This window comes from Engystomops pustulosus, chromosome 2 (genome assembly GCF_040894005.1).
Source record: "Engystomops pustulosus chromosome 2, aEngPut4.maternal, whole genome shotgun sequence".
NCBI lineage: Eukaryota > Metazoa > Chordata > Amphibia > Anura > Leptodactylidae > Engystomops > Engystomops pustulosus.
Genome location: NC_092412.1, coordinates 81,778,201 through 81,804,420, shown reverse-complemented (window position 1 = coordinate 81,804,420; position 26,220 = coordinate 81,778,201). Strand labels below are relative to the sequence as shown.

General features: G+C 44.3%; 1 long non-coding RNA gene across 2 annotated transcripts in view; it reads right to left on the bottom strand.

Moving 5' to 3' along the window:
- The window catches only part of LOC140116547 (uncharacterized), a 36,014-nt gene that overhangs the window by 8,465 nt on the left and 1,329 nt on the right, over positions 1–26,220 (bottom strand). The window contains exons 2-3 of one of the 2 annotated variants that reach the window (XR_011852805.1): positions 25,053–25,177; positions 18,015–18,493 (exon numbers count right to left, since the gene is read on the bottom strand). This is a non-coding gene — a long non-coding RNA (uncharacterized lncRNA). Of the gene's footprint in view, positions 1–18,014; positions 18,494–25,052; positions 25,178–26,220 lie in introns of those variants that run through there. The other variant, XR_011852806.1, reaches the window with a different exon arrangement.

Here is a 26,220-nt window from a genome sequence, read left to right as displayed (position 1 = left end):
TAATAAGCTGCCTGGAGACTGAAAAAGGTTTATTTATGAAAAGTGTACATAAATGTTACATCAAAAGAAAGAAAACTAAGCCAGCAACATATCATACAGAATAATTTCTGTGTTTTTAGCAATGACCTAAACAACACAGATTTTTTTCATTTTTGTGTTTCCATTCTTTATTTTCACACACACATAACTGTTACTTTTTATTTCCATTTTTTATGGTGTTAAAGAAAATAGTCAACGTAATGCACGTTATTATGGTGTTATAACTATATGCCAGAAAAGTAGAAAATTTAGAAAATTGAGAATTTTTCCAAATTTTCAACACATATCCATTTTTCATAAATGAATGTAAAACATATCACCCAAATTTTTCAACAAACATGAAGTGCAATATGTCATGAGAAAACAATCTCAAAATCATCTAGATATGTAAAAGTATTCCAAAGTTCCAAAAAATGGGCTGTGTCAGGAAGGTGCAAAATGTCCTAGTCATTAAGGGGTTAAACAAATTGATGTTTTAATATATGGTGCACATACAAAATATTGCACTGTAATTTATTAATTAACTTGTAAAATAATCTTTAATTCACTTTTTAATATATAATGTAGTATACAGGCAGTCCCCAGGTTACATACAAGATAGGGTCTGTAGGTTTGTTCTTAACTTGAGTTTGTCTGTAAGTCGGAACTGTATATTTTATCATTGTAATCCCAGCCAGAATTTTTTTGGTCTCTGTGACAATTGGATTTTAAAAATGTTGGGTTGTCAAAAGAACCAGGATTAATAATAAAGCTTCATTGCAGACACCTGTGATAACTGTTACAGCTGATTATTGTAGCCTAGGACTAAACTACAATAAATTACCAATATCCAGAGGTCCGTTTGTAACTAGGGGTCGTATGTAAGTTGAGTGTTCTTAAGTATGGGACCGCCTGTATTGCCTAAAACTGTAAAATTGTATTGTTAAAATAAAATGCATTATATAAGTTGCAAATTGTTTCAACAAAGCTTGTGTATCTCACGCCACTTTCTAAAAAGTGTATCGTATGGGACGGGGGTAAGCACTAATTCTTGCTCTCTATTCAATAATGAACTTTAATGGAGTTATAGGTAAAGCTTAATATTGAAAAAGGATGTCTGACAGGCCTACAGGTTATAATAGATTGATTCTTACTAAAGCTATTGAGTACCTCTGCAATCAACTGCTATTGACCCAGTGGGGGGAAGTTATCAATTTGGGTGCAGGGTGGGATGTAAGTTTGTTATGCAAGGGATTAATGATTCAGTGCACAAACCAAAAGGTGACTCCACATTCAAGAAGGTGAAATAGAACACCCTAGACTGGTCTAAAACTGTGCCAGAAAACGAGTCAGAAAAAGTGAGCACCACAATTTTGCACTCAAAAAAAGAACAAGTTGTGAGTGTCAAAAACCACCAAAATTGTGGTGGAGACACTTCATTAATGAGGCGCAAAAGGCGGAGGAAGGGACAACAAATCTTGCTGCTTGAAAGGCGATAATAAATGCCCCTCAGTAAAACTATTAGTTATTCAATTTTAATGTGTGCAACATCAATAGATGCAAAGAAGACAGCTCAAGGGTGTACTATTTAAGTTAGATTATAGTCCTGTTCATCCCTCCTCGTTCTAGCTAACTATGCCCAAAAAAAAAGGCATAGGAGAACAGGTTACCTAAAAAAAACACTTTTTATGAGAACACTGGTAAAAAGGTTGAGTTGCAGTCATAGAAATGTATGTTGAATGGTGGTTTGATCACAACTAGTGATAGATATGATAAAGGCAACATTTCTTAGTAATTTTCATTTATGAGCCGAATACTCCCTAAAGGATGAAAGGGTAAGACAGAAGTATTACATTTTGTTGTAATAAGATTTGTACTGAAAGGAGGCTATGAAATAAGCTCTACTATCCTCAGAAAGTCCTGCATATAGTAGATGTTAAAGACAGTGAAGAAATACCAATATGCGTTCAGATTGACTACACTTCCTGGAGAGCTGGAGATATTTTTAAATGCTCAATGCAGACTTGAAAATTAAAGGTTTGACTCTGAGCCTGCTGTTTTGTCATTTTAGCTCATTATTTTTCTGGCCACATATTTTCAATCCATCCTTGAAATGTGTGATATACAACAATCGCATTTTGTATGCACTTAGATGAGTTATTAGAAATTCATTTGCACTGTTAGCTTGGCGTTTTATTTAGTACACTCATGCATTTATTCGAGTCCTCAAGTCAATGGAATGAACAGAATTACATTTCCTGCTCATCTTTACATCTGTTCTGAATGGTTGTTTAAGCAGAAAATGTCAGATATTCAGCTGTGAAACTTCTAGGCCATATTTTCAACATGACTGAAATTGATAATTTTCAACCAGTACATTTTTGTATTAAATATGAAGCCATAGTCAAAAAGATTATCCAACCAGACCTTAAAGCATTGTAGCAAATCAAATGTGTAGCACAGTGAAGACTGCATTTACTTACATTTCTTATGCTAAGCTTGCTTTGGTGGCATTGTGATGCATTTTTATATTGGGACTGTGGGATTTAATCCGAAAATTTCTGCATGAATTTCTTGTGACTTAAAATGTTCAGATGATTAATATTCAGATTATTCCGAATATTCAGTCTATAAGAAGCGCTTGACTACATACAAGTTTTATAATATAAAATTCTAAAAAAAAAAGATTTGAAACTGATCATATGTGGCGGTAATTCATTATGCTAAGGGGCCTTTTTTTTTTCAAGGGTAGGAAAGGAAGTTAATTGCTGTTAACTTTTGTGTGTCCTCATTTTTAACCCTTTAAACAGCAGCAGCGCATGTGGAAAATGAATTACACATGTAGAAAATGATTGATTGGGGTCCCATGTACCTGAATCGGACCCCTCGACACTCCATCAGATTAATTTAGCAGGCGGCCATGCATGACCGTTCTGCTCTATTCATATCCATGGAGATTACAGAAATTGTTGAGCGCTATACTCGCCGATCTCTAACAAACCCCTCGTTTTCGTGATCTCTGGGGGTCTTAGCACTGATCAGCAAGTTAGGCCCTAACTTAAGCCCATGGACAGGGCTTAACTTTCCTTGGTTTAACTTCAATTGCTCTCTTGCTAAGATCTGGACTCTTTACCCAGTTCAATTACCTTAATGAACTTACATCAGACACCCCTTGTTCCGCCACCCCTGTAACAAAATCATTTTGTTTTTTTATACACTCACTTAATACACAACAGTCAAAATTGTTACACCTTTGCGCTCCGCCACATGAGATAAAGGTTTACAAGGAAATCTACCACCAGGATCAGCAATTGTAAACCAAGCAGGTTGGCATGCATGCGTGTGCCCCCTCTGACGGGTTCTGATCGTCTTTTGGTTTCTTATGTCATTTTATGTAAAAAAGGCTTTAAAAATTATGCAAATCAGCCCAAAGGGTACCAGGCTCCATAGCTGTTAATAGAGCCTGGAGCCCCTAAGGCTCATTTGCATTTTTTTTTATAAAGAGCTTAAAAAGAGTGGATCCTGTCAGAGGGGCACACACCAACATGTAAGTGTTCTTGATTTCCAATCATTGATTCTGGTGGTAAATATCCTTCAAAAGGATACAGCCAGTGGCAGGTTCTGATTGAACCTGACACCCTACTTTGAGCTAAAAACCTTTCCTTCACATCTCTTTCACATCTCTATCAGAGTTATAAACATGACTGGTATCCAGGGGTATCTAGAGTGAGTCACGGAATGAGGCCTAATGTCATGTGACCAGGGTGACATCATCTCAGGTCCTTTAGCCTCCTAAGATCAGTAATGTCACGGGTGCCCCCGTGATCCATGTTTCAGATCGCGGGCACACCCCTGCCCCTCTCGATGCCGCTTCCCCCTGGCTCTCAGCAGCAACTCTTACCTCTCCAACGCTCCTGCTTCTGTCTAGTCTGGTCCCACACTTCCCCACTCCCTAGGTCGCGTGTGCCAGCACTCTGAGATTTAAAGGACCAGCGTCCCACTGATTGGCACTGACAATTCTGGGTTTCCTTAAAGGCTGTATTTTCCTAGGATTCCCTGCCGGATCTTTGAGCTCTTTTGCCATTGTAAAAGCTTTCTGTTCCCTGCGTTATTCTCTGTTCTGTTCTGGCTGGATTCCTGTTGTGACCTCGGACCTGATCTCTGACCTCTGCATATCTGCCGCCTGCCCTGAGTCTGTGCCTGTTCCTGACCTTGAGCCTGGACTCCGTTTCTATACTGCAACTTCGGCTGCCAACGCAGGCTAATCGCACCTGTGGAATGACCTGGTGGCACCCTGCCGCAGCAAGGCCATCCTTCTTTGCAGTGGGCACGGGTGAAAACCAGGTGCCACTTAGATTCCGGTCCCAGGTGTCGGCTAGTACCATCGCCCATGGTGGTCCAGGATGTTCACTGACCCTGAACCCTAACAAGTAAACTGTGCATATGTACATATTTGACCCCATAAAATCACTGCATGCATTTCTTATCCTCTGCATGCAGGCTGCTGTGATTTTGTGTACTCAGATATGTGCATGGTCTACAGTTTGGTAATGTTAGGAAACTAAAGGACCTGCAATGATGTAACTTTGGTCACATTACATTACTGCTTCATGCTGAGAAAGTATGCGGATGAGCTGCTGGATTCAGCCTGAGGAGGCCATGCCCATCTCAACTCAGTATAGGTATTATTTAAGCCTAGATACCAGGTAAAATTAAAGGAAACCTACCATTTAAAAATGCACACTCTGACCCACAAATACCTTTTGTAAGAGTGTGAACCTAGGGGGCAATGGAGAGTGACCCACAACCAGGGTTGAAAAGGACCTTGACCACTCCCATCCCTGGCCAACTCCAGTGGGAGCGCTCACAGCAAGCCAGTGCTGTGTGTCCTGCAGTCAGCAGGAGGAATTGGGACCAGTTGGAGACAGACTGGGATCCAGTAAGGACATTGTTTGGTTGAGATCACCAAGAGCCAGAGCGATGAGGAGGAACCCCAGCAGCGTTCCTCGAACCTAGAGGGGAGCTAGGGTTCAAGAAGTGAGGTAGTGCCCTAAGTAGAGGCTAGGCTGTTTGTTATTTTTGTTCCTGTAAATGTTTTAAAGCTGAATAAAGCTGTTTTCTTTTGGATTGATACAAGCTCCTACGTTACTGTTTTTGGCGCTCAGCACCACAAAAGTCGCCTGTGAGGTCCAGAAGCTTCTACCTTTGATGCTAAATTACCCCCAAACCCCACACTTTACACAGGTCAGGTTGAGCTGATGCAGGAAGATGGCTTAGATAGTCCCAGAAACCGCTCTTTTCGTCTGGAAATCGATATCATGCTGATTAGCTTTTGGCGCTTCTCTGTCTGTCACGCAGCACGCACCGTGATCTGGTATTAGCATAATTATGCACGCCCTTTGCATGAGTCAACGTCGCTCCTTTCACTCCCGAGAGCTGCCGGACCGCGGTACTGGCTGTGTGACAGACACAAAAGCGCCGAAGGATAATCATCACTGGTTTGATTTTGATGGTAGATTTCAATCAAACTGGTTTTTAAAATGCCAGTCTTAATTAGCCCCCCCCCCTGTGTAATCTGACACTTTGGTGATCTACTTGTTTACTGTGTGTGTATTGTAAAAAAAAACTAATTAGTAATGAAGGAAAAGGTAAGAGCCAAAGTGGACAAGTAAGCACTGTGCTCTGCTAAGATGTATTAAAAGTGTCTTTAATTTACGTTTACTACTGAAAAGTTTGTGATAATTTAACTTGTTAACTTATATCCTATTACCACCAGCTAGCTATACTTTAGTGTGTCACTATTGTGCTTGACTACTTATTAGGCTATTTTGGAGAGACTCTGCAATGCACTGCTTTTCTGCATTGAAGTACTATCCTGCAGCAAGAGTGAAGAATATAAGCACTTTCTGCCCATCTATCCTGAAAATCCAACCTATTTTCTTACTGTAATTTATGCTTCAACTATTGGAAATGACATTTTGTTGCGGATTTCACTCTGTATCTTTAAGATGTTTAGAAAAATAAACATTGTAAATAATTGTAAATAAGTGTAGATAAAAAAAAATCATTTCCCTCAAAAGATAGATTATTGTTGTTGCTAAAAACGCATAACAACATATAATAAAAATAATATAAGATCATTTTGATAGCATGCATGCCACCATCACCACCACCCCACCATAAGGTCAATGGGTGGTGGCGATCAGTTAGTATTAGAGATGAGCGAGTATACTCGTCCGATCTTGATGCTTATTCGAGTATTATCCAACTGGTGAGGGAGCTGAGCATATGGGCAACAAATTCGAATGCCACTATTAAATCCTATGCTCCAATAATATCAGATCCAAATGACATAAATGAACACTATATTCACAAAGCAATTATGAATATTGAATAAATTTTATTAGTTTTCGCAAAAAATAGTAATAACAAACTTACATAAAAAGGTAGTAGTATATTGTGAACACACATGCCACATGCTGAATAAGTAAGATGCATAACATAGTGACTTTAAATGAGGAACAGTTGAATATAAGACTTAGCTTTGAAGTAGGCAGCTTCAATAAGTACTAAAAATCGTTACCATACCAGGATGCAAGGTGTGCACTGTGCAACCCCCTGTACTCAAAACGGCTCGTTGCTCGGACAATTATTTCCCCTGCTCGAGATCAAGCATTTACTTAAGACAACACAGTGAAGAACAGTGAAGAATACAATGAAAACAGTGAACACAATATCATTTAAGTGAAGAATACAGTGAAGAACACAGTGAAGAACACATTTCAGATGTTCCGTACAGCTGCTAACTTATCCAAAGACACGTGTGCCGAGCGGTGTTCTTCACAATAGTATGTGAAAAACAATATGTGTGAAGAACACATTGCAGATGTATGAAAACATCTGCAATGTGTTCTTCACATATATTGTTCTTCACATACTATTGTGAAGAACACCGTTCGGCATGCGTGTCTTCGGATAAGTTAGCAGATGTACGGAAACATCTTCAATGTGTTCTTCAGTGTTCTTTCAAGTGTTCTTTCAATGAAAACATTTGCAAACATCTGCAATGTGTTCTTCAGTGTTCTTTCAATGAGTTCTTTCAGTGAAAAATGCTCGAGTCTCCCATTGACTTCAATGGGGTTCGTTATTCGATACGAGCTCTTGAGCATCGGGAAAAGTTCGTCTCGAATAACGAGCACTCGAGCATTTTAGTGCTCGCTCATCTCTAGTTAATATGTATGGGGAGGAATGTGCCGAATGCTAAACCTGAAATTACATATTGGGTCCGCTCATTTCTAAAGGAAAGGACTTGTGATTTATTAGGCGTATGTCCTCGCTACAATGGACTTTGGTAACAGAGTAGTACACTTTCACATTGTAAAACTGCATTCACATTAGTAAATCTGGTCAAAAGGGATTGGTACTTTGTGCCTTTTCTACACCAAAACGTAAAAATGCCCCCCATTGTGGCAGTCAATTTTACAAGTGGGCCCACACAATTCTGGGACATAAGTGGACGCACAATGTTCAAACATCCCAGGGCCCGTTGTACCCTTAATCCTTCAATATATATATATTGTATTGCAGAATATTATATATTTATAGCTTTCGTGGCAGCTGATCGATACCCTTTGATAACAACTCCACATGTCGTTAAGTAGTTATTCTATTTTTGTCTATTCAGCTTTTGTACCTACATTATATATATATAATATAGATTTGTCTGGTCTGTCAAGACCAGGGTATTGGGGTTTGCACCCACAAAATTACTTGGCAATCTTGGTGCTGCTGGACTTTTCAAATGTTGTTTATATATATATTTTCTAATGTGGCCACAAATTACTATCTGTATAAAAACGCTATACTATTTACACTTTATGTGTAAAAACATACCATTTACCATTTTTACCATTTTTTTTAACTTTTGTTGCCCCTATGTCTAAAGGAAGCCAGGGAAACTTGATGTATGTCAACCCATCTATCCTTTGCTGATCATAGATAATATTGATCTAATGCCTGCTGGCTATGATGTGTGAAGTGTGTGAGGTACCGTAATTTACTCGAGTATAAGCCGACCCGAGTATAAGCCGTGACCTCTTAATTTTACCACAAAATCTGGGAAAACCTATTGACTTGAGTATAAGCTGAGGGTGGGAAATGCATTGGTCACAGCCCCCCCACCAGTATATAGCCAGCAATCTTCCAGTAATATATAGACAGCCGGCTCCTAGTAGTATATAGTCAGTCTGCCCCCTGTAGTATACAGCCAGCCAGCCCCCATGTAGTATACAGCCAGCCAGCCAACCCCCAGTAGTATACAGCCAGCCCCATTTAGTAGACAGCCAGCAAGCCCCCAGTAGTATAAAGCCAGCCAGCCCCTAGTACTATACAGCCAGCCTGCCCCACAGTAGTATACAGTCAGCCTGCCCCCTGTAGTATACAGCCAGCCTGCCCCCTGTATTATACAGCCAGCCTGCCCCCTGTATTATAAAGCCAGCCTGCCCCCTGTATTATACAGCCAGCCTGCCTCCTGTAGTATACAGCCAGCCTGCCTCCTGTAGTATGCAGCCAGCCTGTCCCCTGTAGTATACAGCCATCCTGTCCCCTGTAGTATACAACCATCTTGCCCCCTGTAGTATACAACCAGCCAGCCTGCCCCCAGTAGTATATAGCCAGCCTGCCCCCTGTAGTATACAGCCAGCCTGCCCCCTGTAGTATACAGCCAGCCCACTTAGCACTTAAAAATAATAAACTTATATACTCACCCTCCGGCGGCCCCTATGCTCAGTGCGGCTCCCCAATGTCCCCGATGTTGGCGCGGCTCCTCTTCTGTCTTCCCCACGGATCCTCTTCTTTCTTCATTCTTCTTTAACAGGCAGCATAAACACGGCCATGTAATCTGCTGGCAGGCGCATACTATGATGTGGCCACTGGCGACGTCATAGTATGCGTTGGCCAGCCGGAAGAGTACATGGATGCGTCTATGCGTTAAAGAAGAACAAAGAAAGAAAGCCGGCTTCTCCCAGCATTCCCCGCTGCATCTTTGAGCTACAAGCCATTGAGAAAGCTTTCCGTGAGTGATACCCGTGTTCTGACCTCTTGTTGTGACTCCGGACTCGTCCTCGACTTTGCTCCTTCGCTGCCAGCCCTGACCTCCTGCTCTGTTCCTGACCTTGCACCATTGCCGCCTGCCTTGAACACCTGCCCGTCCCCGACTAAGAGATTGCCTGCTGATTCTGTACCTCAACCTTGACTGCCACCGTGGACAAGTCAAGCCTGTGCAACGACCTTTATTTTCTGTATCAATTCCTTATGGTTTTCTAGATCTCTGCTTGCTGTCCTGCTATAGAAAGCTTCTATGTTTACTTCCAGTGGACACAAATCTGACCATGGTCACATAGGTGCACAGTTAGTCTCACCGAGAGTAATCAGAGCCGTGTGGTATAAAGAGCCGTGCACCTTTGTGACCATAGTCAGATTTCTAAATATATCAAAAGAACAGAGTGGTGTGTAAAAAGGTTCACATATGAAACTACACTTGGTAGTAGATAATCAATTTTATTAAACAAAAACACCATAAAAACACTTAGAAAGCATGTGCCCATAAACGTGCACATACAGGGTTTGGTTACAATACAGCAAGGCATGTGACCCCTCCACACTCTCCCTACAAAAATAGTGTAGCAAGTAGAGATGAGCGAGAACTAAAATGCTCGGGTACTCGTTATTCGAGACGAACTTTTCCCGATGCTCGAGTGCTCGTCTCGAATAACGAGCCCCATTGAAGTCAATGGGAGACTCGAGCATTTTTCAAGGGGACCAAGGCTCTGCACAGGGAAGCTTGGCCAAACACCTGGGAACCTCAGAAAAGGATGGAAACACCACGGAAATGGACAGGAAACAGCAGGGGCAGCATGCATGGATGCCTGAGAGGCTGTTTAAATGCACCATTATGCCAAAATTATGGGCAACAGCATGGCCATGACAGAGTGACAGAATGAAGCAAGATAGCATCTAAAACATCCAATAATTGACCCTGACACTATAGGGGACGGCATGCAGAGGCAGCGGCAGCAGCGGCAGGCTAGAGAGTGGCATGGCGACATACCCTAAATGGACTCAGGCTTCAAACCAATGGGTGGCAGAGAGGAACCAAAGGAGGTGAGCAAGAAGCGCTCAAATAATATCGGTACATGATAAAAGTTTGCCAGTATATTTTGTGGATTACACAGCAGCGTGGCGACAAAGTTAACATGGAAGCCATGAAAACAACCCAAAATTCTGCCTGACACAGCTCGTTTGTATGGAGGCAGTGAACTAGTAGTAGATTAAAGGTGCTGCAGTTAAAACTATGTTAGTTTGATCTTGGCATGGAGCTGGCGCTCCGCTGCCAGGCGAGCTTTCACCAATCCAAGCCCCTGTCTCTAGGCTACTCCCCAAACAGCACTTCTAAGAACCTTTTGTATAAGATCAAGTGTAGTAGCGTTCTTATAAGTTTGGGATATGGCGGGTGAGGGGAATGTAAACAGATGCGCAAGAAGCGCTGAAATAATATCAGTAAATGTTAAAAGTTTGCCAGTATATTTTGTGGATTACACAGCAGGGTGGCGACAAAGTTAACAAGTTTGATGTGGAATGCCCTGTAATAGCTCTTGGGCGGTGTGCCTTTTATTGCCTAGGCTCAGCAGTTTGAGCACCGCCTGCTGTCGCTTAGCGACGTCACTGCTGCTGTGCCTAGAGCTACCGACTGATGGCGCCATGGCCACGGATGGTAATTCGGAGGAGGAGGAGGTGGAGGAGGGGTGGGAGGAGGAGGAGGTATAGTAGGCCTTTGAGACCTGGACCGAGGTAGGCCCCGCAATCCTCTGCGTCGGCAGTATATGACCAGCCCCAGGGTCAGACTCGGTCCCAGCCTGCACCAAGTTAAGTGTAGTAGCGTTCTTATAAGTTTGGGATATGGCGGGTGAGGGGAATGTAAACAGATGCGCAAGAAGCGCATGATGCGCATGGAGCTGGCGCTCCGCTGCCAGGCGAGCTTTCGCCAATCCAAGCCCCTGTCTCTAGGCTACTCCCCAAACAGCACTTCTAAGAGAACCTTTTGTATAAGATCAAGTGTAGTAGCGTTCTTATAAGTTTAGGATATGGCGGGTGAGGGGAATGTAAACAGATGCGCAAGAAGCGCTGAAATAATATTGGTAAATGATAAAAGTTTGCCAGTATATTTTGTGGATAACACAGCAGGGTGGCGACAAAGTTAACAACTTTGATGTGGAATCCATGAAAACAACCCAAATTTCTGCCTGACACACCTCGTTTGATAAGGGGACGATGTATGGAGGCAGCTATATGGACGACTTTTGGAGGTAGCAATGGAGACAACGTGTGGAGGCTGCTATGGAGACAATTTAATTTGGATAGTGCCTGTATGTGGCAGTCCAAAAAAGTTTTCAAACCAGAGGAGCAGGTAGGTGGCCCTCCAGAAAAATGAAATAGATTGAGTGCCTGTATGTGGCAGTCCAAAAAAGTTTTCAAACCAGAGGAGCAGGTAGGTGGCCCTCCAGAAAAATGAAATAGATTGAGTGCCTGTATGTGGCAGTCCAAAAAAGTTTTCAAACCAGAGGAGCAGGTAGGTGGCCCTCCAGAAAAATTGAATAGATTGAGTGCCTGTATGTGGCACTCCCAAAAATTGTTTAAAACAGAGGACCGGGTAGGTGGCCCTCCAGAAAAATTTAATGCATAAAGTACTATAGCTAGAGCCAGTGGGCCCTGTCAAAAAATAGCCAGTTTCCTCTGCTTTAGTGTACAAAAAGGAGGAGAAGGAGGAAAATGAGGAGGAGGAGGAGTGGATAAATTATTCAGGTTGAGCTTCCTTCACCTGGTGGAGATTTGAAATTATGAGAAATCCAGGCTTTATTCATCTTAATAAGCGTCAGCCTGTCAGCGCTGTCAGTCGACAGGCGTGTACGCTTATCGGTGATGATGCCACCAGCTGCACTGAAAACCCGCTCGGACAAGACGCTAGCGGCAGGGCAGGCAAGAACCTCCAAGGCGTACAGCGCCAGTTCGTGCCACATGTCCAGCTTTGAAACCCAGTAGTTGTAGGGAGCTGTGTGATCATTTAGGACGATGGTATGGTCAGCTACGTACTCCCTCACCATCTTTCTGTAAAGATCAGCCCTACTCTGCCGAGACTGGGGACAGGTGACAGTGTCTTGCTGGGGTGACATAAAGCTGGCAAAAGCCTTGTAAAGCGTACCCTTGCCAGTGCTGGACAAGCTGCCTGCTCGCCTACTCTCCCTCGCTACTTGTCCCGCAGAACTACGCACTCTGCCGCTAGCGCTGTCAGAAGGGAAATAGTGTTTCAGCTTGTGCACCAGGGCCTGCTGGTATTCATGCATTCTCACACTCCTTTCCTCTCCAGGGATGAGAGTGGAAAGATTTTGCTTGTACCGTGGGTCCAGGAGAGTGAATACCCAGTAATCGGTGCTGGAATAAATTCTTTGAACGCGAGGGTCACGGGATAGGCAGCCTAGCATGAAATCTGCCATATGCGCCAGAGTACCAACGCGTAAGAATTCACTCCCCTCACTGGCCTGACTGTCCATTTCCTCCTCCTCCAACTCCTCTTCTTCTGCCCATACACGCTGAACAGTGAAGGACTCAACAATGGTCCCCTCTTGTGTCTCGCCAACATTCTCCTCCTCTTCCTCCTCATCCTCCTCCACCTCCACCTCCTCCGATATGTGCTGAGAAACAGACCTAAGGGTGCTTTGGCTATCAACAAGGGAATCTTCTTCCCCCGTCTCTTGTGACGAGCTTCCGACTTCATGCTGATCAGAGAGTTTTTCAACAGGCCAAGCAGCGGGATGGTGAGGCTGATGATGGCGGCATCGCCACTGACCATCTGTGTTGACTCCTCGAAGTTACTCAGCACCTGACAGATATCAGACATCCACGTCCACTCCTCATTGTAGACTTGAGGAAGCTGACTGACCTGACTACCAGTTCTGGTGGAAGTTGACATCTGGCAGTCTACAATCGCTCTGCGCTGCTGGTAAACTCTGGATAACATGGTTAATGTTGAATTCCACCTCGTGGGCACGTCGCACAACAGTCGGTGAGCGGGCAGTTGGAGGCGGCGCTGCGCTGCCCTGAGAGTGGCAGCATCTGTGCTGGACTTCCTGAAATGCGCACAGATGCGGCGCACCTTCGTGAGCAAATCAGACAGATTGGGGTATGTCTTGAGGAAACGCTGAACTATCAGATTTAACACATGGGCCAGGCATGGCACATGTGTCAGTCTGCCGAGTTGCAGAGCTGCCACCAGGTTACGGCCGTTGTCACACACAACCATGCTTGGCTTCAGGTTCAGCGGTGCCAGCCACAGATCAGTCTGCGCCGTGATGCCCTGTAATAGCTCTTGGGCGGTGTGCCTTTTATCGCCTAGGCTCAGCAGTTTGAGCACCGTCTGCTGTCGCTTAGCGACGGCACTGCTGCTGTGCCTAGAGCTACCGACTGATGGCGGCATGCCCACGGATGGTAGTTCGGAGGAGGAGGTGGAGGAGGGGTGGGAGGAGGAGGAGGCATAGTAGGCCTGAAAGACCTGGACCGAGGTAGGCCCCGCAATCCTCGGCGTCGGCAGTATATGACCAGCCGCAGGGTCAGACTCGGTCCCAGCCTCCACCAAGTTAACCCAATGTGCCGTCAGCGATATATAGTGGCCCTGCCCGGCAGCACTCGTCCACGTGTCCGTGGTCAGGTGGACCTTGTCAGAAACGGCGTTGGTCAGGGCACGGATGATGTTGTCTGACACGTGCTGGTGCAGGGCTGGGACGGCACATCGGGAAAAGTAGTGGCAGCTGGGGACCGAATACCGAGGGGCGGCCGCCGCCATGAGGTTGCGAAAGGCCTCGGTCTCTACTAGCCTATAGGGCAGCATCTCCAGGCTAAGCAATCTGGAGATGTGGACATTAAGGGCTTGGGCGTGCGGGTGGGTTGCACTATATTTCCGTTTCCGCTCCAGCGTCTGGGGTATGGAGAGCTGAACGCTGGTGGATGCTGTGGAGGATCGTGGAGGCGACGATGGGGTTTTTGTGCCAGGGTCCTGGGCAGGGGGCTGACTATCAGCTGAAACAGGGGAAGGAGCAGTGGTGTGCACGGCCGGAGGTGAACGGGCTTGGTGCCACTGAGTGGGGTGTTTAGCATTCATATGCCTGCGCATACTGGTGGTAGTTAAGCTAGTAGTGGTGGAACCCCTGCTGATCCTGGTTTGGCAAAGGTTGCACACCACAGTCCGTCGGTCATCCGGTGTTTCCTTAAAGAACCTCCAGACTTCTGAAAATCTAGCCCTCGCCCCGGGAGCCCTCGCCACGGGAGCTTCACTACGTGACACATTTGGCGCTGATGCACCTGCTCTGGCCCTGCCTCTCCGTCTGGCCCCACCACTGCCTCTTCCAACCTGTTCTGGTCGAGGACTCTCCTCCGTCTCAGAAGCACTGTGTTCACCCGGCCTCTCAACCCAGCTTGGGTCTGTCACCTCATCATCCTCCGATCCCTCAGTCTGCTCCCCCCTCGGACTTCCTGCCCTGACAACAACTTCACCACTGTCTGACAACCGTATCTCCTCATCGTCGGACACCTCTTTACACACTTCTTCCACTACGTCAAGAAGGTCATCATCACCCACAGACTGCGACTGGTGGAAAACCTGGGCATCGGAAAATTGCTCAGCAGCAACCGGACAAGTGGTTTGTGACTGTGGGAAGGGTCCAGAAAACAGTTCCTCAGAGTATGCCAGTTCAAATGCCAAATGTTCCTGGGAGAGGGCAGACTGGGGGGGAGGAGGCTGAGGTGCAGGAGCTGGAGGAGTGCCGATTTCGGTGACATGGGTGGACTGCGTGGAAGACTGACTGGTGGACAAATTGCTCGAAGCATTGTCGGCAATCCACGACATCACCTGTTCGCACTGTTCTGGCCTCAACAGTGCTCTACCACGAGTCCCAGTAACTTCAGACATGAACCTAGGGAGTGTAGCTCTGCGGCGTTCCCCTGCTCCCTCATCAGCAGGTGGTGTCTCACCCCGCCCAGGACCACGGCTTCTGACCCCTGCAGTAGTTGGACACCCACGTCCCCGCCCTCGTCCTCTACCCCTAGCCCTTGGGTTAAACACTTTGAAAATGAAAGTAATAACTTTAATTTTTTTAAAACTTTTTTTTGTGTTTTTTTGTGTTTTTTAGTTTTTTTTTGTGTTTTTTAGTTTTTAAAACCAAACAATGCTATCCTATTGCTATGGCTATTTTCTAGCCAAGTATGAAAGCACACTGCTATGCCAGATGAGATGACGCTGAGTTATGAGAAAATAAACGTAAAATAAAAAGGAAATGGCAGACTGTGCCTAATTGAAATCCAACCCCTAATAAATTTTCCCACTTCGGTCTTTGCGATGGATATGTGCGTCACTAAGCGCTAAACACAGCGGTCGCAAGTCTCACTCCAAATTCCTGACAATTGGCTAGTATATGCACTGCAGCAAGGACAGCCACCAGCAGATCAACCAGAAATAAAATATATATAACGCTATTGTAGGCGTAAGTAAGCCGTTTGGATTCTCCTTTGGCTATTTTCTAGCCAAGTATGAAAGCACACTGATGAGATGACGCTGAATTATGAAAAAATAAACGTAAAATAAAAAGAAACTGCCAGACTGTGCCTAATTGAAATCAAACCCCTAATAAATTTTCCCACTTCGGTCTTTGCGATGGATATGTGCGTCACTAAGCGCTAAACACAGCGGTCGCAAGTCTCACTCCAAATTCCTGACAATTGGCTTGTATATGCACTGCAGCAAGGACAGCCACCAGCAGATCAACCAGAAATAAAATATATATAACGCTATTGTAGGCGTAAGTAAGCCGTTTGGATTCTCCTTTGGCTATTTTCTAGCCAAGTATGAAAGCACACTGATGAGATGACGCTGAATTATGAAAAAATAAATGTAAAATAAAAAGAAACTGCCAGACTGTGCCTAATTGAAATCAAACCCCTAATAAATTTTCCCACTTCAGTCTTTGCGATGGATATGTGCGTCACTAAGCGCTAAACACAGCGGTCGCAAGTCTCACTCCAAATTCCTGACAATTGGCTAGTATATGCACTGCAGCAAGGATAGCCACCAGCAGATCAACCAGAAATAAAATATATATAACGCTATTGTAGGCGTAAGTAAGCCGTTTGGATTCTCCTTTGGCTATTTTCTAGCCAAGTATGAAAGCACACTGATGAGATGACGCTGAATTATGAAAAATAAACGTAAAATAAAAAGAAACTGCCAGACTGTGCCTAATTGAAATCAAACCCCTAATAAATTTTCCCACTTCGGTCTTTGCGATGGATATGTGCGTCACTAAGCGCTAAACACAGCGGTCGCAAGTCTCACTCCAAATTCCTGACAATTGGCTAGTATATGCACTGCAGCAAGGACAGCCACCAGCAGATCAACCAGAAATAAAATATATATAACGCTATTGTAGGCGTAAGTAAGCCGTTTGGATTCTCCTTTGGCTATTTTCTAGCCAAGTATGAAAGCACACTGATGAGATGACGCTGAGTTATGAAAAAATAAACGTAAAATAAAAAGAAACTGCCAGACTGTGCCTAATTGAAATCCAACCCCTAATAAATTTTCCCACTTCGGTCTTTGCGATGGATATGTGCGTCACTAAGTGCTAAACACAGCGGTCGCAAGTCTCACTCCAAATTCCTGACAATTGGCTAGTATATGCACTGCAGCAAGGACAGCCACCAGCAGATCAACCAGAAATAAAATATATATAACGCTATTGTAGGCGTAAGTAAGCTGTTTGGATTCTCCTTTGGCTATTTTCTAGCCAAGTATGAAAGCACACTGATGAGATGACGCTGAATTATGAAAAAATAAACGTAAAATAAAAAGAAACTGCCAGATTGTGCCTAATTGAAATCAAATCCCTAATAAATTTTCCCACTTTGGTGGATATGTGTGTCACTAAGAGCTAAACACAACGGTAGCAAGTCCCCCTGCAAATTCCTCACAATATGGTACTAGCTGCACTACTAGTGCCAGCAAGCCCAGCCACAAGCAAACAAAAAAAAAAAAAAAAAGTATAACGTTATTGTAGCCCTAAGAAGGGCTGTTGGGTTCTTGTTGAATCACTCCTGCCTAACACTATTCTAATAGAACACCCTAACGCTTTCCCTGACCAGCAGCAGCTCTCTCCCTAGCGGCATCCAGACACAGAATGATCCGAGCAGCGCGGGCAGCGGCTAGTCTATCCCAGGGTCACCTGATCTGGCCAGCCAACCACTGCTATCGACGTGTAAGGGTACCACGTCAAGCTCGGACGAGTATGTTCGCTCATCTCTAGTAGCAAGTAAATAATTCATATATAGACAAAACCACATTTGATGACCAGTGCAAACATAATATATTAATCCAATACAATCTAAAGGCTAAAATAGCCTGGAATCAGACATGAGAGCACTGCTATATGCTGAAAATACCCAAATATTGACTTGCTGGGGGGAGTAGTGTGGCGAATTGGCCATAGTCAGATTTCTATCCACTGGAAATAAACAATGAAGCTTTCTATAGAAGGACAGCGAGCAGAGATCTAGAAACCATGAGGAATCAATATAGAAAATAAATTGGAAAACTTTTCTTTACACAAACAATATCAATAATTTGCTGAAATAGGAACAACCCTTTAAATGATTTGTTCTTTTAAAATATATTTTCAAAATCATAAAAATCATTTTGAAACATTATTGTAATATTGATGTGTTACAGCACAAGCTACTAAAATCTGAAAAGACTCCTTTTAAATCTCCAGACATCTTTTTGCGCTATTAAATACTATTTTGCATGCTACAACCTGTCAACAGCATTAATAGTTTCTATTCAGATGGAAAGATGGGAACATTATTACAATTTGGATTATTAAAACTAAACGGTGCTTTTATTAAAATAGCAAATCTTTTATTCTAACATGTAATTACAAGTAATGTACAAAAATAAAGAAGTACTGCTGATCTGTTATTCCAGATATCTGACTTGTAGAAATATACAGAATCCGTGAGATTCCAAGGTATGACTTCCACACACTGCACAATAGGGAGCTGGTTCTGCTGCTGTCTTCATGACCTTTTTTCATAGACCTGCAGTACAGTCATAACATCATTAGCATTCAGCTCCATCCTCCAGCTTTTAACATGCTCTGGGAGAGACTTGAAATTATATGCTCCAAACTAGGAAGCAACACTCAAGAAATAGGAGAATTACAATTATGATAATGCATTCCTTTATCATTTAGGAAGAAAAATGAGTACTTGGGATTTTGGAAAATTCTGCAGGATATAGGATTTTTTTTTCTTTTCTCTGGTGCTTTTTTCCCTTAACATTTCTTAATATAGTTCTCACAGAATAGCTCACCTTTAAGCCCTTTCAAGAAGGAAAAAAGAAAATTATTTTAAGACACACCACATACATCACTTCATTAAAGCAGACCTTTTCTAGACATTTTAAGGTTTGAACAGTTTAATAATAATTGTAATTGTTATTAATATTAAACATCTAACTCTATCTTCTGACTGTCTGTATATAAAAGATAACCAAAGCACCATTGAAAATAGACAAATATGTATAAAAGAAATTGGAAAAAAGCTGAACTAGAATAAAATCTAAAACAGGGCATTGTATAATTTGCCCTAAAGAAAAAAATTGAAAAAGACATCCTAACCCACAGTGTCCTTCAGACTGGATACAAATTGAATTTTTTGCATTGAACACATTTTCTATTGGTATCTGAAACATTTACAATGCATCCAATGTGCATTTCATAATATTCATATGTCGCAGCTTGACTGTTCTTATAGCAAAATATGATAGCTGTTAAGACAAAAACAAGCTACAAACAAGCTAATGTGATCCGAGAAACTCCCTCAATGATTTCTTCATAAGCCATACTGAGCTGACATACAGAGGTTGGTTCAGTTACTTTGCATTCAGTCCGGTAAAACCAACAGGTATACCCACCAAGATTGTCAGATCAAACTCACTCATGTCATACTGTGCGATCTTATAATGACGGATCATTTTCACAACTGGCCATTAACCCATTGGAATCTAAACCATTACAAATCTTTCTGTTTTTACCTCTCCACCTTCAAGTCGCACAATGAAGTTTAACCCCTTAAGGACGCAGGGTTTTTCCGCTCATTTCTCGCTCTCCAACTTCAAAAATCCATAACTTTTTCATTTTTACGTGTACAGAACTGTGTGAGGGCTTATTTTGTGCGTAACAAATTTTACTTTCCCGTAATGTTATTTATTTTAACATGCCGTGTACTGCGAAGCTGAAAAAAAATTCCAAATGGGGAAAAATTGGAAAAAAAAGCGCATGTTCTTGTGACTCAGTTTTTTCGACTTTGACTGTGCACTCAAAATAACACCTCAGCTTTATTCTTTGGTTCGGTGCGGTCGCGGTGATACCAAATTTATATAGGTTTTATTGTGTTTTAATACATTTTCAAAAATTAAACGAATGTGTACAAAAAAGAAAAAAATTTTTTTGCCATCTTCTGACGCTAATAACTTTTTCATACTTTGGTGTACGGAGATGTGTGAGGTGTCATTTTTTGCAAAATGAGGCGATGTTTTCATTGCTACTAGAGATGAGCGAGTATACTCGTCCGAGCTTGATGCTCGTTCGAGTATTAAGGTACTCGAAATGGCTCGTTGCTCGGACGAGTATTTCCCCTGCTCGAGATCGATCATTTAATTAAAAAAACACAGTGAAGAACAATGAAGAATAGAATAAAAACAGTGAACACAGTGAACACAGGATCATTTAAGTGAAAAACACAGTGAAAAACACAGTGATGAATAGATTACAGATGTTCTGCACATCTGCTTACTTGTCGGAAGATACGCGCGGAATGGTGCGAACAAAATAGTATGTGAAGAACACATTGAAGAACATGGTGAGCAGGACAGAGACACCGGGGAGCAGCACAGAGACACCGGGGAGCAGCACAGAGACACCGGGGAGCAGCATGGAGACATGGGGCAGCGGCAGCACGGAGACATGGGGCAGCAGCAGCACGGAGACATGGGGCAGCGGCAGCACGGAGACATGGGGCAGCGGCAGCACGGAGACATGGGGCAGCGGCAGCAGCACGGAGACATGGGGCAGCGGCAGCAGCACGGAGACATGGGGCAGCGGCAGCACGGAGACATGGGGCAGCGGCAGCACGGAGACATGGGGCAGCGGCAGCATAGAGACATCGGGCAGCGGCACGGAGCAGCACGGAGACATCGGGGAGCGGCACGGAGACATCGGGGCACGGAGACATCGGGGAGCGGCACGGAGACATCGGGGCACGGAGACATCGGGGCACGGAGACATCGGGGAGCGGCACGGAGACATCGGGGAGCGGCACGGAGACATCGGGGAGACTTCAGTGGAAGAAGAGCAGCGGATCCCGGGACAGCGTATCTCCCGACAAGTAAGCAGATGTGCCGAACATCTGCAATCTATTCTTCACTGTGTTTTTCACTTAAATGATCCTGTGTTCATTGTTTTTATTCTATTCTTCACTGTTCTTCACATCTGCTAACTTGTCGGGAGATAATATACGCGCGGAACAGTGAAGAATAGATTGCAGATGTTTGCATACATCTGCTAACTTATCAGAAGACATTCTTTTTCAATTAATTAACACATTTTATTCCCGAACCATGGTCCCTTTGAAAAATGCTCGAGTCTCCCATTGACTTCAATGGGGCTCGTTATTCGAGATGAGCACTCGAGCATCTGGAAAAGTTCGTCTCGAATAACGAGCACTCGAGCATTTTAGTGCTCGCTCATCTCTAATTGCTACCATTTTGAGGTCTGTGCGACATTTTGATCATTTTTTATTTCATTTTTTATGTGATGTAAAAAGGTGTAAAAGTCGCATTTCGGACATTTGGGCGCCATTTCCCGCCTCGGAGGTCACCGCCGGCCGTAACTGTTTTTATATTTTGATAGATTGGGCATTTTGGGACGCGGCAATACCTAATATGTTTGTGATTTTGACTGTTTATTATGTTTTATATCCAGGGCTGGATTAAGGATGGTGGGGGCCCCTGGGCGCAAACTGGTGGGGGCCCTTCCAACAATGTTTTTGGCGGTATATAGCCTGCCAGGCCCCTGTAGTATATAGCCTGCAGCACCCTGTAGTATACAGCCACCAGCCCCCTGTGGAATACAGCCACCAGCCCTCTGTAGTATACAGCCCCCAGGCCCTTGTAGAATTTAGCTGCCAGTCCCCTGTACAAAATGGCCACAAAAGCTGAGTTGCTGACTGTCGGAAACTGGTGGGGGCCCCTTAAAAAAGTGAAAGTGGTGGGGGCCCCGGGGCTAGAGCCCTGGGAGCCCCTCCTTTAATCCGGCCCTGTTTATATCAGTTCTAGGGAAAGGGGGGTGATTTGAATTTTTAATATTTTATTAATTTTTTTTATTTTTTAGACTTTTTTCTTTTTTTTCCCACTATTTCTTAGACCATCTAGGGTACATTAACTGTAGATGGTCAGATCGCTCCTACCATATACTGCAATACTTCTATATTGCAATATATGGCATTTTTGCAGGTCATTCATTACAATGAGCCACTGGCTCATTGTAACGAATCTCCAGAAGCCATGTAGCCTCGTGTCAAAAGAAGACCCGAGGCTACCATGGCAACCGATCGCCGCCCCCGATGATGTTTGGGGGCGTGGCGATCGTAAAAAAGATGGCGGCGCCCGCACGCCGCCGTCTTTTAAATGCCGCCGGCGACTTTGCCGGCGGCGATGACAGGGTTAATAGCCGCGATCGGTGCAAGCACCAACCGCGGTTATTATTGGTGGGGGTTTTCTGCAAAATGCAAAAACCCCCACCTTTGTATGAAGAGGACTCAGCCCGTGAGCCCTCTTCATACACTCCTTATAGCTCTGCGCCGTAGAGCTACGGCGCAGAGTGTTAAGGGGTTAATAGATAATTTATATAAATCAATACAAAGTTCTGTATATTCATTCCCTACATTGCCTCCCTATATCTGATTGACAGGTCTCAGTGCTACCACCATGCTGCTGCTATGGAACTAATAACTAAGGACCCTCGGCAAATATGCAACTAAAGACATATGCAGCTCCCATTACTCTCCTAGGGGCTGTTATCAGCAGGGCCGGATTATAGGCAGGGCTCCCAGGGCTCGAGCCGCGGGGCCCCCACCATCTGGCCCCCCCTAGGGGCCCCCACCAGACCGCACCTCCCGTGCCCCCCCTCATGAGCTGAATGCCGCCTCCGGGCATTGGTGAGCGCCTCCACGACGATCCAGCCCCTGCATAAACTGCACGCCCACTCATCCTGCTGCATGGGGAGTCACTCCGCCCCCCCTCCGGCACAGGTGACTGCTTCCAGGTCCGCCTAAACAAGCAACCCCGCTCGCCCCCCGCTCCGCTCGCTCGCCCCCCGCTCCGCTCACTCGCTCCTTCCCTCCCTCCGGCTCCCCACTCCGCTCGCTCCCCGCTCAACACCGGCTCGGAGCATTCACCCCCCACCCCCCGCTCTCCACACGCTCCCCGCTCTCCACTCGCTCCCCGCTCTCCACTTGCTCCTCGCTCTCCACTGGCTCCCCGATCTGCGCTCAACACTGGCTGCACGCCCCCCCCCCCCGGCTCCGCTCGCTCCCCGCTCAACATCGGCTAACCGCAGCCCCCCCCACGCTCCACTCGCTCCCCGATCTGTGCTCAACACTGGCTGCCCGCCCCCGGGGCTGCCCACCAAGCCCCTACCCCCCCAGGCTCCGCTCGCTCCCCGCTCAACACCGGCTAATCGTAGCCCCCCCCCCGCTCCACTCGCTCCCCGCTAGCCGCTCAACACCGCCTCCGGCTCCCCCCGCTCCCTGCTCAACCCCCCCCCCCCCCGCCCCTACCTTACCCGGCCGAATAAGGAACCGACCGACTCCCCCCCACTCCCTGAACAAGCACCGTCAAGACCCCGCCACCCGCCCGAACAGGCACCCGGTCAACCCTAACAGGTAAGTATATACATATGTGTTTTTCTGTGTGTATATATGTATTTACAGTGTATATGTGTATATACAGTGTATATGTGTATATATGTATATACAGTGTATATGTGTATATATGTATATACAGTGTATATGTGTATATATGTATATACAGTGTATATGTGTATATGTGTATATACAGTGTATATGTGTATATATGTATATACAGTGTATATGTGTATATATGTATATACAGTGTATATGTGTATATACTGTATATATATTCATCTACTGTTTATATGTGTATATATTGTGTATATGTGTATATATGTATATACTGTGTATATGTGTATATATGTATATACTGTGTATAGATGCATATACTGTGTTTATACATGCATATATTTATATAAGCATATATGTGTGTACATTTATATATATATATATGAATGATGTGGTTTTTGTATATACTGTGTATATGGAATGTATGTATATGCTCTATATACTGAATGTGTGTGTGTATTTCCCGTATGTGTGTGTGTAAATGCTGTATATACTGAATGGGGGATATTTATCATATGCTGGCGCCCCGCCGCTGCAAAAATCGTCTGCCTCTTGATGTATCGGGCTGCCAGTAGTGCAGCGTTTATCCTACACTTGGCAGGGCCTGGCGTAGAAAAAAACGCAGCCGACGACTTTTCACGTATGAAAAGTCGCCGGCAGCAGTAACGCCCCGCGCCGGCCCACTCCCATCCGTCCGCGCCCCCCGCTCGGCCGACCGCGCCCCGCCCCTTCACTCAAAGGTGTCTATAGCGCCTAGGCTCGGTACTGTGAGCACCACGAGTACTCACTGTGTCATGCTGTGGCCGCTGTAGGTAGCTGTGTTACTGGGGATGAGGCGGCTGTATGTAGCTGTGTTACTGGGGATGAGGCGGCTGTATGTAGCTGTGTTACTGGGGATGAGGCGGCTGTATGTAGCTGTGTTACTGGGGGTGAGGCGGCTGTATGTAGCTGTGTTACTGGGGGTGAGGCGGCTGTATGTAGCTGTGTTACTGGGGGTGAGGCGGCTGTATGTAGCGGTGTTACTGGGGATGAGGCGGCTGTATGTAGCTGTGTTACTGCTGGGATAGTGTAAAGGAAGCAGGAGGATGTGTATGTACGCTAACCTTAATCCGGCCCTGGTTATCAGGGGTAGTAAATGCTACATAATGCCTTGTGGGAAACTTGAGAGAGAAAGAGTGACTTAGTGTGACTCAATTCTGCTACATCATTAACCACTCACTCAAAAAGGGTGGGGATTGAGAGAGACACTGGCTGAGTGAAGAGAAATAACCCTTACTCTCCTTAACACCTCCCTTAACCCCTCTCGTGGTAATTCTCTTCAGCTTGGTTATCAGTGTCAGTGAGGAGGGTGGGTTACCTTGACTGTATACTGCAACTCCCAGACTTGACTGGAACAGAGGACATCAATAAAAAGTATTTTTTAATAGAGTTATGGCCCTATGGATGAAGGCATTAGCAGATCATGTTTAAAGACATGTAAAGGCTACTGTTTGTTGTTTGTGGGAGCATTTCTAGTGACAGATTCTCCTTAAACATATTATATTATATACAAACTAATAACTAAGAAAGTACCACCATATGCAGATAAAATAGCCCATAGATATTGAGTAAATGGTCTACCAATGCAAATGCAGGTCTCCATTCAGGTAAGAATGGTAAGGCTCAGGAGGCCTCAAGCCAGCATTTCCTTGTTACTGCAGTTGAGTGTGTCCTGGGATACCTCTTCATTGGCATGGACCATTTTCCTCATTTTCTAAATAAGTACTGCCACATGGCACACTATTGCATTTTACTTATAACTAATAGGACCATGCTGCACATGGTTGAATTACCATGGCTCAATGTAAAAGGGCTTTCCCAGGGGGTCAGACATAGTTATAAAAAACAAAACACATAGTTACCCTGCTCTGACCCATTGCTCAGATGTTCACTGCCTATCCAGAAGTTCCAGGGGAGAAGGGGGATCACAGGACCTGCTTCATCCAATGACTGCCTACCTCAAGGGTAACACAAGAAGGGAAGTCCCCTGAAAAGTGGAACAGAAGTTACTTCCATGTCCGCAGAGTCTCATTGAATCAAGTGATCTCCAGAAGTTTCTGGCCGGATACCAGAACTACATTAGTAACATGGTAACCAGGAACTGAAGTGGGGTAAGCATGTGCTTTATTTACCCTCACACCTTAACGATGTTCCATTAATATATTTGATGTCCACCTCAAGTATCAGACCCATAACATGAGCAGCATAACCCCTCTAGATCTGTTGTCTTGTTTTCAGTATTTTTAACCTCTTGGCAAGGAACATAGTACTTGTACCTCACCAATAGGATAAGCCAGTAACTGCCAGCACCGATTGCAGCAGCTAACCTTTTAGGTACCCAGTCAAAGCTGATCATGGCATCTACATGCCATATTGCCACTGTGACGTCATAGAGGTTTTTCAATCAGTTCCCTTTCAGAGAGTCCTATGGCTGTCATTTGGCACTTTACACTACATTAGCAATGCAGTTTATATATAATATATTATAAATTAATAATAAGTCTCATTTTTATTAACCACACACAGATTACACAGTGTTAAACTCGAAAAAACTATAAACTCTACTCCTTTTACTAAAAGGCATTTATAAATAAACAAATAAATAAACATAATAATTAAAATGTTAGATATTTCTGCATTCTAAAATGTCCTGTCCATCAAAATATAAAAATTAGTATCCCATATGGGAAATCAGTAATGGATAAAATCGCAGCTTTTTCCAGAATTATACCACCCACAAAAAATGTCATTTTAGTGATCAAAAGATTGTACAGTTCTCAAAATGGTATCAATAGAAGCTTCAGCTCTTCAAATCAAAGTATAAAAAAGAGATGGGCATAAGAATCAAACTGACCTAAAGAATAAAGATGTGTCATATGGACTGCACAGCAAAAGACATAAAAGAAAAAAATTGCTAGCACATTTTTTTTGTAAATTCCACAACATTAGGAATTTTTTTCCAGCTTCCCAGAATATGAAATGATGCAGCTAGGAGGTACAATGTGTCCTTCAGATAACAAGCTCTCATAC